This window comes from Pongo abelii, chromosome 5 (assembly GCF_028885655.2).
Source record: "Pongo abelii isolate AG06213 chromosome 5, NHGRI_mPonAbe1-v2.0_pri, whole genome shotgun sequence".
NCBI classification, from domain to species: domain Eukaryota; kingdom Metazoa; phylum Chordata; class Mammalia; order Primates; family Hominidae; genus Pongo; species Pongo abelii.
In genome coordinates this window covers 20,518,205-20,533,718 of record NC_071990.2, presented here as the reverse complement: position 1 = coordinate 20,533,718, position 15,514 = coordinate 20,518,205, and positions in this window count along the sequence as shown.

Sequence of the window (15,514 nt, the reverse complement as noted above, 5' to 3'; positions counted from 1 at the left end):
ATGCCTGTAATCCCACCTGCTAGGGAGGCTGAGGCAGGAGAATAGCTTGAACCTGGGGGGCAGAGGTTGCAGTGAGCTGAGATGGCACCACTGCACTCCAGCCTGGGAGACAGAGTGAGACTCCATCTCAAAAGAAAAAATAAGTAAATAAGCACTTGGACTGAAAGTTGAGGAGGTGAGGTTTCCCAGAGCAGAATGGGCACCGATATTATTAAAGAAAGGGTGAATGGATACTGGCCCCCAAAACTGAATTTCTAAGGATCTTACCTGAAGGGAACTGTATACTGTGGATTCGTAGAGTTTAGCAATTACTCCCTCTGTGTTGCCTCCCTGTGAGGTGCAGTTTAAAACAAATTACTCATTGCTTTGCTTTTCTTATTTTATTATCCTCCATATTCATTTTTTTTCCTACAAATGTTGCAAAGTCTTAGTTCAGCCAGGCACAGTGTCTCATGCCTGTAATCCTATCACATTGGGAGACCGAGGTGGGAGGATCACTTGAGGCCAGGAGTTAGAGACCAGCCTGGGAAGCATGGCAAGACTCTGTCTCTACAAAAAAATTTTAACAATTAGCCAGGCATAGTGGCACACACCTGTATCCCAGCTACTCAGGAGGATTGCTTGAGCCCAGGAGTTTGAGGCTGCAGTGAGCTATTATCAGGCCACTGCACTCCAGCCTGGGCAACAGAGGGAGAGCCTTTCTCTAAAAAAAGAAAAAGTCTTAGTTCTCAGACTTATATTCACTTCTGTACCTGGCTGTGTGTCTGTGTATAGTAAAATAAAAGTTTTCTGAATTTCCTTATTTAAAAAGCACTTTCTTTGTTCAATCATAGTGTTAATTCTCTAGCAATAGCCTGGGAAGGCTGTATGGTTGATTGAGAAATACCTATACTGGGGTTTCCCAATGAGCTGTCTATGCCATAGCATGGTTCACAGGCTCACTTAATGTAGGGTAAAGGTTAAGAGCCCAGACTGGTCATCAGACGGAATCAGATACCACTTAATAATTCAGTAAATTAGGCCGGGCATGGTGGCTCACGCCTGTAATCCCAACACTTTGGGAGGCTGAGGCGGGCGGATCACGAGGTCGGGAGAGCGAGACCATCCTGGCTAACACGGTGAAACCCTGTCTCTACTAAAAAATACAAAAAATTAGCCAGGCATGGTGGCAGGTACTTATAGTCCCAGCTACTCGGGAGGCTGAGGCAGGAGAATGGCGTGAACCCAGGAGGCGGAGCTTGCAGTGAGCCAAGATCATTCTATTGCACTCCAGCCTGGGCGACAGAGCGGGACTCCGTCTCAAAAATAATAATAATAAAATAAATAATAATAACAATTCGGTAAATTAGGCCGGGTGCAGTGGCTCGTGCCTGTAATCCCAGCACTTTGGGAGGCTGAGGTGTGTGGATCACCTGAGGTCAGGAGTTCGAGAGCAGCCTGGCCAACATGGTAAAACCTTGTCTCTACTAAAAATACAAAAAATCAGCCAGGCGTGGTGGTGCATGCCTGTAGTCTCAGCTACTTAGGAGGCTGAGGCAGGAGAATCGCTTGAACCCAGAAGGCAGAGGTTGCAGTGAGTAGAGATTGTGCCATTGCACTCCAGCCTGGACAACAGAGTGGGACTCCATCTCAAAAAATATATATATATATATCAGTAAATTTGGGCAAGTCACTTGAACTCCCTGAACTTCGGTTTGTATATATATTTTTTAAGAGAGGGGATCTCACTGTGTTGCCCAGGCTGGAGTGCAGTGGCTATTCCCAGGCATGATTATAGCACAGTACAGCCTCAAACATCTGGGCTCAAGTGATTCTCCTGCCTCAGCATCCTGTGTAGCTAGGACTACAGGTGTGCGCTGCTGTGTCCAGCTTGAACTTTGGCTCCTTATCAGAAAACTGAAACTAAAATTTTATCCCAAATGACAGTCGTGAGGATTATAAATTAGAAGATACATGTATAAGGAAAGAGAGGAAATAACATTTTCTTGAATTCCTCTTACGATCTAAGAAATGAGTTTAGAAGAAATACTTGAATGTACTTCTTGGAGCTAAGGCCTTAAGAGTCAAGTTCTGGTATCAAAATATCTTCTAGGGAGGATGAATCCTGTTAACTGAAGTCTTTTTGTTTTTCTGAGAATTGAATAGGGTTTGCATATGCAAAGTTCCACTGGGAGAGATGGAAGCTGGGTAAATCTGTGAGGGGAGAAAAAAAAAAAAAATGACGGTGCTGAGGGGTACTCGGGTGTGCTGGAGCTGGCAGCTATGGGCTTTCAAGGGCTGGTTTTTGGCATTTCCTCCCAACTGCATGTTCAGAGGCATCATGCTGGCAGTGTGAAATCAGTTATGGTGGGATTATTTATACTACAGAAATTGGCAAGTCTGCACATCAGCCCTTCCCACTCCCAAAGAGCTAACTAGTAAATATTTACCAGCACAACACTAGATAAAATACCTCTATGTCTGAACAGTGAAACAAGTTGCTTTGGAAAACAGGGCTATCTGAAGAAGTAGTTGTTTTGTTTGTTTGTTTGTTTCAGATTTTTTGTTTCTCATTCTTCCCTTGATGTCTTTAGAAATTCCCTCTTATTCATGAATGTTTTATGCAGGTGAATTCTTTTTTTTTTTTTTTTTTTTTTTTGAGATGGAGTCTTGCTCTGTCGCTGTCGCCCAGGCTGGAGTGCAGTGGCGTGATCTCAGCTCATTGCAACCTCTGCCTCCCAGGTTCAAGGGATTCTCTAGCCTCAGCTTCTTGAGTAGCTGGGATTACAGGTGTGCACCACCACACCCAGCTAATTTTTGTATTTTTTGATAAAGACAAAGTTTCACCATGTTGGCCAGGCTGGTCTCGAACTTCTCACCTGAAATGACCTACCCACCTCGGCCTCCCAAAGTGCTGGGATTATAAGGGTGAGCCATTGTGCCCAGCCTACAGGTGAATTCTTGAAAGAGATGAGGACAAGGGTGCAACTGCTATCTACGTACTGACAAATGGTAGCAATAATTGTCTTTATTAGTATTATTCATTTAAAAAATAACAATTGGTGCCTTTTCTTCCCCATGAGGCTGCTATTGGGGTTGCTTTCCTTGGCCAGAACACATTCTTCTTCACCTGCTTCTTGGCAAGACATAGCTCAGGGCCCCCAATTATGAGAAGCCGTTGCCCCCTTTGAGTCCCAAGTGAGCTGGGACATTCTCTCCAAGGAGGTGACATTTAAGGAAAAGCCTAGAATAAGAAGCAGCCAAGAGGGGGAAGAGTGTGAGGAAGCAAGGGAAAGCATTCCAGGCAAAGGGAACTGTAAATTCAAAGGCTCTGTGCGGGGAAAAAGGCCAGTGAGACCAGAATGTATGAAGGAGGTAAGAGCGGAATGAGATGAGGTTTAGAAGTAGGCAGAGATCAGCTACAGCGGGTCTGCTATACTCTTAATCAGCAAGAGATATTTAATGCCCTCAAGGAGCTTGTCAGGAATTATAATGTCAATTGTCTCGATGCTCAACATTGACTAAAGCTTGGTTGATAGATAGAATATTAATAGAGGATTGCCTTAAAAGTATGGAGTGCATGCTTGTCTCTAAAAATCTATCTGTGGGTTAAGTCAGATGAGCTGAGAGCTGGACTGCACTGTTGGCAGGTGCTCTGACTCAATGTCACACAGTCAGATAAAGGGATATATGGCAGCCAGTGTCCAAGATGACCCCAATGGTCCCTACCTTTGTATTTATGGCATAGTTCTTTTTTTTTTTTTTTTTTTTTGAGATGGAGTCTCGCTCTGTCACCCAGGCTGGAGTGCAGTGGCACGATCTTGGCTCACTGCAACCTCCGCCTCCTGGGTTGAAGTGATTCTCCTGCCTCAGCCTCCTGGGTAGCTGGGACTACAGGCACCCACCACCATGCCCAGTTAATTCATTTTTATTTTTAGTAGAGATGGGGTTTCACCGTGTTAGCCAGGATGTCTCCATCTCCTGACCTTGTGATCCACCCGCCTCAGCCTCCCAAAGTGTTGGGATTACAGGTGTAAGCCACCGCTCCCGGTCTACCTTTGTATTTATATATTCCCATCCCACATTGAATATGGCAGACTAGTATCACCAACAGGATATTGACGAAATGACACTGTGTGATTTCTGAGGCTACATCATAGAAGACGTTGTAGCATATGCCTTGTTGTAGCTCACTGCTCACTCACCTCCCAGGTCCCAGTGATTCTCTCTTGGATCCTTTGCTCTGGGGAAGTCGATGGCCATGTCATGAGGACACTCACTTGAGTAGCCCCATGAAGAAGTCCACATGGGGTGGATCTGAGCCTCCTGCCAACAACCGGCACAACTTGCCAACTATCAGAATGAGCCAGCTTGGAGTAAATCCTCCATCCCTAGACAAGCCTTCAAATAACTACCACCCTGACTGCCACCTCATGAAATACCCAAGCCAGAACCACCCCAACTAAGCTGCTCCTGAATTGCTGACTACAGAAACTGTATGAAAAAATAAATGTTTACTTCTGTTTTAAGACAATAAGTTTTGAGGTATGTAGTTATGCAGCAGTAGATTAAAGCAGACATTATAAGAATCCTAATTTGCTATAATAACAATAACACTGTCCATTAAGGGTGTTGTCTGTGAGTTTGGACAAGTGACTTAACCTTGCTATACTTCAGTTTTCTCATCTGTCAAAAGGGTCTAATAAGGCCTGGTCAGGTGGCTCATGTCTGTAATCCCAGCACTTTGGGAGGCCAAGGTGAGTGGATCGCTTGAGCCCAGACTGAGCAACATAGCAAAACCCCATCTCTATTAAAAATACAAAAAACTAGCCTGGTGTGGTGGCATGTGCCTATAGTCCCAGCTAGTCAGGAGGCTGAGCTGGGAGCATCACCTGAGCTTGGGAAGTCGAGGGTGCAGTGAGCTGTGATTGAGCCATTGCATTCCAGCCTGGGTGACAAAAGTGAGACTCTGTCTAAAAAAAAAATCCATGTCTCGGAATGTTTATAACATTAAATTATATAATAGATATAGATATTTTAAAGAATAAAATAGAATCATAGATAGCATACAATAGAAAATAAATGTCATCCATTATTATTTGCTGTTCTTTTTTTTTTTTTCTGAGATGGAATCTCACTCTGTTGCCCAGGCTGGAGTGCAGTGGTGTGATCTGAGCTCACTGCAACCTCCGCCTCCCTGGTTCAAGCAATTCTCTTGCCTCAGCCTCCTGAGTAGCTGGGACTACAGGCATATGCCACAACGTCCAGCTAATTTTTGTATTTTTAGTAGAGATGGGGTTTCATCATGTTGGCCAGGCTGGTCTCGAACTCCTGACCTCATGATCCGCCCACCTCGGCCTCCCAAAGTGCTGGGATTACAGGCGTGAGCCACTGTGCCCAGCTGCTGTTCTTTTTTTAATTTTAAAAAATGTTTTTGAAACAAGGTCTCACTCTGTTGCCCAGGCTGGAATGCAGTGGCCTGACCACAGCTCACTGCAGCTTTGAAATCCTGGGATCAAAGAATCCCCCCATCTCAGCCTCCTGAGTAGCCTCCTGGGGCTACAGGCACGCCTCATGGCATCCAGCTATTTTTTTTCTTTTTTTGAGACAGGTCCTCAGTATGTTGCCTAAGCTGGTCTTAAACTGCTGGCCGCAAGTGATCCTCCCAGCTCAGCCTCCAAAGTGTGAGATTACAGGCATGAGTCACCATGCCCAGCCTGCTGTTATTCTTATTACTATTATTTTTTATTTTTTAATGTTAATTTTAACCAAATCTGCTTCTCCTTCTGTTTTTCAAAATCCATTACTAACACAACCCACACAGTTAAAACAACAACAGTCAAACACATCAGAAACCTGGACATTATCCTTGACTGATTTTACTTTTCACTCTTCACATCCAATCAATCATTAAGTTCCAATGACTATATCTTCTAAAGACTTTCAGAGTATTTCCTTTATTCCTACTCCCACTGCCTTAGCTCAGGTCCCCATCAACTCCTATCTGGACTAGTAAACAGACTCCTAAATGGTTCCCTGCATCTAATCTTGTTTCCCCCAAATTGTTTTTCACACTGCAGCCAGTGATCTATCTACAATACAAATATAGTAAAACCATTCCCCTGGTGAAAACCTTTCCCTGGTCCTCTGACTGCTGCAGAAGGCAGTTGCTCACTGCTCACTGGCCTCCCAGGTTCCAGTGATTCTCCTGCTTCAGCCTCCTGGATAGCTGGGATTACAGGCATGTACCACCACACTCGGCTAAATTTTGTATTTTTAGTAGAGATGGAGTTTCACCATGTTAGCCAGGCTGGTCTCAAACTCCCGACCTCAGGTTATCTGCCTACCTCAGCCTCCCAAAATGCTAGGATTACAGGCATGAGCCACCATGCCCAGCCAGCTGTGGATACGTAAGTATGCTTCAAAATTTGACCCAAGCATTCTTTTCTCCAGGAGAGAACTAATCAAATAACTAAATAAATTAAATAAGATTTCTCAGATGCCTTAGTTTGGGTTAAGTCTCCTTTCTTTAATGTACAATATATATCTGAGGTCCAGGTAAAATATTCGGGACACCCTTATACCAAAAAATTACTCATTGTTTTTCTGAAATTCAAATTCAACTAGGCATCCTGTTTTTGTTTTCTGAATCTGGCAACACTGTCTCCTCACTTTCTATTATGTATTGTATAGGTTTTATCTCTTACATATATATCCCTCCCTTGGAAGGACTTGCAAGAAAGGGACTTAGTGGAAATCTCTTGCAGGAAGGAACCAGGTCTTTTTAAATTACTTATTTATTTATTTATTTATTTTTTAAATCTCTGATTCCCTAGTGGCTGGCAAATTATCTGACACACCCAGATGCATTAGTTAGAATCTTCCGGTTGCAAGTAGTAGAAACAAACTCAAGCCCAATTAGGCAATGAAGGATTTATGATAATGAGAATTCCAGAGTCAGAGTGCAGCTGGCTTCAGGAAGCCCAGGAACCCATTGCTCTCTCTTCTCTCATCTGTTTCTCTCAACTCCTGAGCTCCCTTCTTCTCTAATTGCCAGGCCTTTCTCTGCTACTCAATTCACTTGGAAGATAGCTGAGCAGCCCTCCTGATGGTTACATCTCCTTCATTCGAGATAGACACTAATACCTCTTAACCCCAATTCCAATCTCTGGGGAGGGTACTGGGTTCAGTCAGTTGAGTCTAGGAAGGGAGGGTCGTGTAATAACAGGGGCTCGCCTGTGATCGTGTAGAGTATTTTTTTGGTTTTTAATGTTTTTTGGGGGGACAAGATCTTGCTCTGTCGCCCAGGCTGGAGTGCAGTGGTGTCCTCATAGCTCACTGTATCCTCAAACTCCTGGGCCCGAGGGCTCCTCCTGCCTCAGCCTCCCAAGTTGCTGGGATTACAGGTGCACACCACCATGCCAGGCTAATTAAAAAAAAATTTTTTTTAGAGATGGTGTCTTGCTATGTTGCCCAGGCTGGTCTCAAACTCCTGGCCTCAAGCAATCTTCCAGCCTTGGCCTCCCAAGGCACTGGGATTACAGGCATGAGCCACTGCGCCCTGGCCTCACCCCGTGGTTTGATAGTGGAGGAAGAACAGACACTGAGAAGGTTTCTACTGCATAGATGCTGTATTAGTCACGGTTCTCCAGACAACAAAGCCCATAGTATACGTGTGTGTGTTTGTGTGTGTGTGTGGTGTGTGTGTGTGAGAGAGAGAGAGAGATTGAGAGATTGAGATTATAGAGGCTGGTAAGTGCAAATATTTAGGGTGGGCTGGCAGACTGGAGACCCAGGGGAGAGTGGATATTGCAGTTCAAGTCCAAAGGCTGTCCGCTGGCAGAATCCGCTCCTGTTCCAAGGTCAGTCTTTTGTTCTACTTGCCTTCATCTGATTGTGTGAAACCCACTCACATCAGGGAGGGAAGTCTGCTTTACTCAAAATCCGCTGATTTAAATGTTAATCTCAACCAAAAACACCCTCATTGAAACATCCAGATACTCAAACATTTGTGGAATTGAACTACTTTTGTTGCCTACTACATTTAAACAGTGTTGCTCTGTGAAGAACCTCAGATAAATTGTGATCTCAGAATCTCAGAACCAAGAATAGTTAGGCCTTCTTCTGAGCCTTGGTTTGTTTTATCCCATAAACTCTGAATCATGTAATATATCATATTTCTCTCTTTTGGTTCTAGAGAGGTTGGACTTTAATTAGTGTTTCTTTTCTAGCAAATGTGCAGTACCTTACAGATGCATTTTATACACTAACCTCATTCCTGTGTACACATTACCTTCAAAACAATTCTCATTTTTCATTTCTTAATTGCCTCACTAATTTGTTTTTAAGTTTATTTAACATGACTTTATGGGAAGAGTGTGAGTTAATAAAGAAAGCGCTTGTCAAAATTCTTGATCTCCTTTTCCTTGAGCCAAGACCAATGTCTTTGATTTTTAATGATTCTAAAATGAGCAGTTTGTAGTCTTTCAAAAGTCCTCATATGACACGATTCCCACATCCCTTCCATTTCAGCAGTCCTGTTTACAGGTTTAAAAGAAGCCCAGCATGTATCATCAATCTCTTACCATTCGAAGCATAATGAAAGTCAAGTGCTCAATGCTGCAAAACATTGAGCTGTTAAACACCTCCAGACATTTTTTTTTTACCAGCTTAAATTGCTCTTCTTTTACCATCTTAAAACATATGCTCTTTTCCTCAGATCTTCAAAAATGTTGACTTCTAAAAGTGGGCCTTTGTTCTGGGGTGGTAGAGCTGAAAAGTGAGGCAAAAATAAGAGAAGAGCTGAGAGCAAAAACAGAGCCAAGAGAAGAGGGTCTTTGAGATGACATCTGAATCTGTTCAATAAACATGGCTGGCATAGTCGGGCATGGTGGCTCACGCCTGTAATCCCAGCACTTTGGGATGCCGAGGTGTATGGATCACCTGAGGTCAGGAGTTCGAGACCAGCATGGCCAACACGGTGAAACACCGTCTCTACTAAAAATACAAAAATTACCCAGGCGTGGTGGCACATGCCTGTAATCCTAGCTACGTGGGAGGCTGAGGCAGGAGAATCAGTTGAACCCGGGAGTGGAGGTTGCAGTGAGCCAAGATCATACCACTGTACTCCAGCCTGGGTGACGAGAGCGAAACTCTGTCTTAAAATAATAATAATAATAATAATAATAATAGCTCTACATAATTAAGTGTAGGAGATTACATTGCAACCACTATATTTTTGGTAAATGCAGCAATAGAATATTCACCATGAGTTGAGGTTTTCCATGTTGTCCATTTGGTGTCCCTGAAGCAGTCCTTGAGTACAGCAGCTTTACAAAGTACACGTCAAAAAGGAAGAGGCCAGAGCCTCTCCATTTTTACTTCTGTTATCATGTTACTCCCTTGCCCTGATTAAAAAAAAAAAAAAAGTAGTCCTGGCCAGGTGTGGTGGCTCATGCCCGTAATCCCAGTACTTTGGGAGGCTGAGGCAGGTGGATCACTTGAGGTCAGGAGTTTGAGACCAGCCTGACCAACATGGCGAAACCCCATCTCTACTAAAAATACAAAAATTAGCCAGTTTTGGTGGCTCAGCCCTGTAGTCCCAGCTACTTGGGATGCTGAGGCAGGAGAATCGCTTGAACCTGGGAGGCGGAGGCTGCAGTGAGCCAAGATCGTACCTCTGCACTCCAGCTTGGGCGGTAGAGTGAGACTGTCTCAAAAAAAGAAAAAAAAATAGTAGTCCTAAACAGAAGTTTCTAAACATGATATAGAATTTCATTAAAAGGTTAGCACTGTGTATTTCAGATATAACAAATAGTCACCTGAAGAAATATGAGAGGGAAAAAATTGGTAATTTCACCATGAAATGAATACTTTTGTAATTATTCTTGAAGGAGCGAAATAATTAAAAGATGAAAATAGTATATGGATTACTTGACATCTTCCCCCAAAGAACAAAAAATGGGGAAAACTAGCAGAGGTCTCAAGAAGATCTTAAGCTGAGCTGAGAGGCTATTTTGAGAAAATACTTGATGAGAGTATAACTTTATTGCCTCTGCTCTTCCATGAGCTGCATGCTGTGAAAGCCAGAGCTGAAATAATAAAGTCTAAGATGTCAAATACTAACACTGGGCAGCAAGAGGGCATTTAGGCTTCCAGGGGAGCAGGGGAGGTAAAGGTATTGGTGCCGGGCAGGTGTGTCCAAATGAACCCGAGAGAGTAACAAAGTGAGGGAAAGCAAAGAAGACATGAAATACGTAGTGAAATTTGAAGGTGAGACAGAGGCAAGAAGAAGAATGGCTCAGGAAGGACTTTCTAACACCAGGTTTTTTCCCTACGATTTTCATGAAGTTATCAAGAAAGGGGCAGGGCACATAGCACAGTCTCAGTAGCATCTCTTGCTTCTCAGCTCCTCCTGCTCTTATTAGCCTCCCCTGTTGGAACCTATCTATAAGCCAGCCATGCCTGGGGCTTTTGAAGAGAAGGTAACTGAAAACAGCTGGACAAAGGGCCTGGAGGAAAAGCAGTTTTTATCAAGGGCAATTCCTGACGCCATCTGCACATAAGGACTGAGCAAAGTGCTCAATAGTCCTGGTGCAATAAAACTCTTTTTCTGTCTCCTTGCTTCTCTTCTAGGTTTTAATTTAATTCTTGGTTTTAAAAAGAATTTTAAAGTTTTGCCTTTCTCTTAATTCAACTCAATTTTCTATATTTATCTCCTTTTTTTCTTTTCTTTTCTCTTTTTTTTCTTTTTTTTTTTTTGAGATGGAGTCTTGCTCTATTGCCCAGGCTGGGGTGCAATGGCGTGATCTCAGCTCACTGCAATCTCCGCCTCCTGGGTTCAAGCGATTCTCCTTCCTCAGCCTCCTGAGTAGCTGGGATTATAGGTGTATGCCACCATGTCTGGCTAATTTTTGTAATTTTAGTAGAGATGATGTTTCACTGTGTTGGCCAGGCTGGTCTTGAACTCCTGAACTCGAGTGAGCTTCCTGCCTCAGCTGCCCAAGTGCTGGATTAGCAGCCACTGCGGCTGGCTAATTTTTGTATTTTTAGTAGAGACAGGCTTTCACCATATTGGACAGGCTGTTCTCGAACTCCTGACCTCCAGTGATCCACCCGCCTTGGCCTCCCAAAGTGTTGGGATTACAGGTGTGAACCACTGTGCCCGGCTAATTTTTGTATTTTTGGTAGAGACGGGGTTTCACCATTTTGGTCAGGCTGGTCTCAAACTCCTGACATCCAGTGATCCGCCTGCCTTGGTCTCCCAAACTGTTGGGATTACAGGAGTGAGCCACTGTACCCAACCTATTTTTATCTCTTTTTATCAGAACCCTTTATTGCAGTGCACAGCAAGACAAAGAGATTAACTCAACCCATGGTGTGTTATTCTTCTATAACTAATTTAGATCTCCACCATAATTAGATTAGCTATACATTGTGTAGTGAAACATCACATTTGGCCCTCTAAAGGCTAGTTGGTTGTTAAAGAACTTGTCAATCACCTACTTTTATCCTTCTGAAATTTTGGGATCCAACCTTTAAAAAATTATTTTTAATTTTGTAGTAATTTCACATACAAAAACTGTATATGTAACAAATGTAAATTGTGATGCTTAATAATAAAATGAATACCTGTGAATTCACTGCCTAACTTAAGAACAAGGCAACAATACCATTGTGTCAAACTATTTCCAACTTACCAATTTTTTTTCATAGCTAATTCTTTTGGTAATGTATCTCAGAAGTTATCAGCAAACTGAAGGTCATCTAGATTTTCTTCTATGTTATCTTCTAGAAGTTTTATAGATTTGCATTTTATGTTGAGGCCTATGATCCATTTTGAGTTAATTTTTGTGAAAGATGTAGAGACTGTGTCTAGATTTATTTTGTTTCATGTGGATATCTAGTTATTCCAGCACCATTCATTGAAAAAGTGATCCTTTCTCCACTGAATTGTGTTTGCTCCCTTATCAAAGATCAGTTGACTATACATTTGTGGGTCTAGTCCACAGATGTATCTGTCTATTCTTTCACCAGTGTCAGTTTGTTTCAATCACTGTAGCATTAGAATAAGTCTTCCAGTGTCAGTCCTCTAACTTTGTTCTTCTATTTCAATATTTGTGTTAGCTATTCTGGGTCTTCTGTCTCTCTACATAAACTTTAGAAAGAGCGTGTTGATACACAAAAAATAGCTTGCTGGAATTTTTATTGGGATTGAGTTGAATCTAGAGATCAACTTGAGGAAAGTTGACATCTTCAAAATATTAAATCTTTCTATCCATGAACATGGACTATCTCTCCATTTATCCAGATCTTGGATTTCTTTCATGAGAGGTTTATAGTTTTACTCATGTAGAGCTTGTACATATTTTGTTAGGTTTATACCTAAGTATTTCTCTTTTTTTTTTTTTTTTTTTTGAGACAGAATCTCGCTCTGTTGCCCAGGCTGGAGTGCAGTGGCACAATCTCAGCTCACTGCAACCTCCGTTTCCTGGGTTCAAGCTATTCTCCTGCCTCAGCCTCCCCGGTAGCCAGGATTACAGGTGTACACTACCACGCCCAGCTAATTTTTGTACTTTTAGTAGAGACAGGGTTTCACTATGTTGGCCAGGCTGGTCTCGAACTGCTGACCTCAGGTGATCTGCCTGCCTCAGCCTCCCAAAGTGCTGGGATTACAGGCATGAGCCACCATGCCCGGCCCTCTTTTTTGATGGTAATGTAAATAGTGTCGTGTTTTAAATTTCAAATTTCAATTGTTAATTTTTGGTGTATAGAAATACAATTGATGTTGTGTATTAACCTTGTATCCTGCATCATTGCTATAATCACTTAAATTATAGGAGGCTTTTTGTTGATTATTTGGAATTTTCTTCTTTCTTTCTTTTTTTTTTGAGGTGGAGTCTGCCTGTGTAGCCCAGGCTGGAGTGCAGTGGCACAAGCTCTGCCTCCCAGGTTCACACCATTCTCCTGCCTCAGCCTCCCCAGTAGCTGGGATTACAGGCACCTGCCATCACACCCGGCTAATTTTTTTTTGTATTTTTAGTAGAGACGGGGTTTCACCGTGTTAGCCAGGATGGTCTTGATCTCCTGACCTCGTGACCCACTCGCCTCAGCCTCCCAAAGTGCTGGGATTACAGGCGTGAGCCACTGCGCCCGGCCGATTATTTGGAATTTTCTACATAGATAGTCATATCAATCTGAAACACAGTTTTATTTCTTCCTTCCCAATCAATATACATTTTATTTACTTTCTTGTCTTATTGCATTAGTTAGAACTTCCAGAATGCTGTTGAATAAAATGGGTGAGAGGGAGTATCCTTGTCGTGTTCCCTATTTTAAAGGGAAAGCATCTAGTTTTTCACCATTAAGTCTAATGTTAGCTATCGGGTTTCTGTAGATGTTCTTTATTAAGTTGAGGAAGTTCCTTTCTATTTCCAGTTTGTGAAAATTTTTATCATGGATGAGGGTTAGATTGTATGAAATGTTCTTTCTGCATCTATTGATAGGATTATACGATTTTCCTTCTTTGGTCTGTTGATATGATGAATTACATTAATTGGTTTTCGAGTGTTGAACCAGCCTTGCATAACTGGACTAAATTCCACTCAGTCATGATGTCTATTCTTTTTATAGATTGTTGCATTTTATTAGCTAATATTTTGTTGAGGATGTTGGAATCTATATTCACAAAAGATATTTGTCTGTAGTTTTCCATTCTTGTAGTTTGTTTGTCTGATTTTGATGTTAGGATAATGCTGGCTTCATAGAATAAACTGGAAAGTTTTCACTCTGCTTTATTTTCTGGAAAATATTACAGACAATTGGTATAATTTCTCCCTTAAATGTTTGGCAGAATTTTACAGTCAATCCATTTGTGACGGTGTGCTTTCCATTTTGGGTGATTACTAACAAATGATTCAATATCTTTAATAGATACAGGCTTATGCACATAATCTATTTCTCCTTGTATAAGTCTGGTTGATTGCGTTATCAAGAAATTGCTCCATTTCATCTAGGTTACTAAATTTGTGGCCATTGAGTTGTTAATAATATGCCTTTATTATGTTTTTAATGTCCATGAGATCTGTAGTGATGGCCACTCTTTCATTTCTGTTGGCAATTTTCTAAAAGAAAAATTTCTCTTCTCCCCCTTTTTTAGTAACCTGGCTAGGAGTTTATTAATTTTATTGGTCTTTTCAATAAACCAGCTTTTGGCTTTATTGATTTTCTCTATTGAGTTCCTGTTTCCAATTTCATTGATTTCTGTTCTAATTTTCATTATTTTCTTCTGCTTACTTTTGATTTAATTTGCTGTTTTTCTAGTCTCCTAAGGTGGAAGCTTAGATGATTGATTTTTAGATCTTTTTTCTTTTCTAATATATGCATACAATGCTCTAAGCAATGCTTCCACTGCATCCCACAAATGTTGGCAAGTTGTATTTTCATTTTCATTTAGTTCAAAATATTTTAAAATTTCTCTAGAGACTTCTCTGATCCATGTGTTATTTGGAAGTGTGTTTTGGGAGATTTCCAGGTATCTTTCCATCATTGATTTCTAGTTTACTTCTATTGTGGCCTAAGAACATACTTCGTTTGACTTCTATTCTTTCAAATTTGTTAAGGTGTGTTTTGTGATTCAGAAAGTGATTGTCTTGTGAATGTTCTATGTTAGTTTGAGAAGAATGTGTATTCATCTGTTGCATGAAGTATTCTATAGATGTCAATTAGACTTAGTTGATCGATTCAGTTCAACTATGTCCTTGCTGATTTTCTGCTTAATGGGCCTGTTAATACTTTTTTCTTTCTTTTTTTTAGACAGAGTTTCACTCTGTCACCCAGGCTGGAGTGCAGTGGCATGATCTTGGCTCACTGCAACCTCCATCTCCTGGGTTCAAGTGATTCTCCTGCCTCAGCCTCCCAAGTAGCTGGGACCACAGGCGTGCACCACCAAGCCAGGCTAATTTTTTGTATTTTTAATAGAGATGGATTTCACCATGCTGACCAGGCTGATCTCGAACTCCTGACCTCAAGGGATCCACCCGCCTCTGCCTCCCAAAGTGCTGGGATTAGAGGCATGAGCCACTACGCCTGGCCCGGGTCTGTTAATTACTATTTGAGGTGTGTTAAAGTCTTCAATTATAATAGTGGATTTGTCTGTTTCTCCTTATAGTTCTATAAATTTTTGCCTCATGTATTTTGACACTATGTTTTTATTTTTATTTTTGAGACGGAGTCTCGCTCTGTCACCCAGGCTGGAATGCAGTGGCACGAACTCTGCTCACTGCAAGCTCCGCCTCCTAGGTTCACGCCATTCTCCTGCCTCAGCCTCCCAAGTAGCTGGGACTACAGGCGCCCGCCACCACGCCTGGCTAATTTTTTTCTTTATTTTTAGTAGAGGCAGAGTTGCACCATGTTAGCCAGGATGGTCTCAATCTCCTGACCTCGTGATCCACCCACCTCGGCCTCCCAAAGTGCTGGGATTACAGCGTGAACCACTGCGCCCCGCCTCTTGACACTATGTTTTTAGGTGCATACA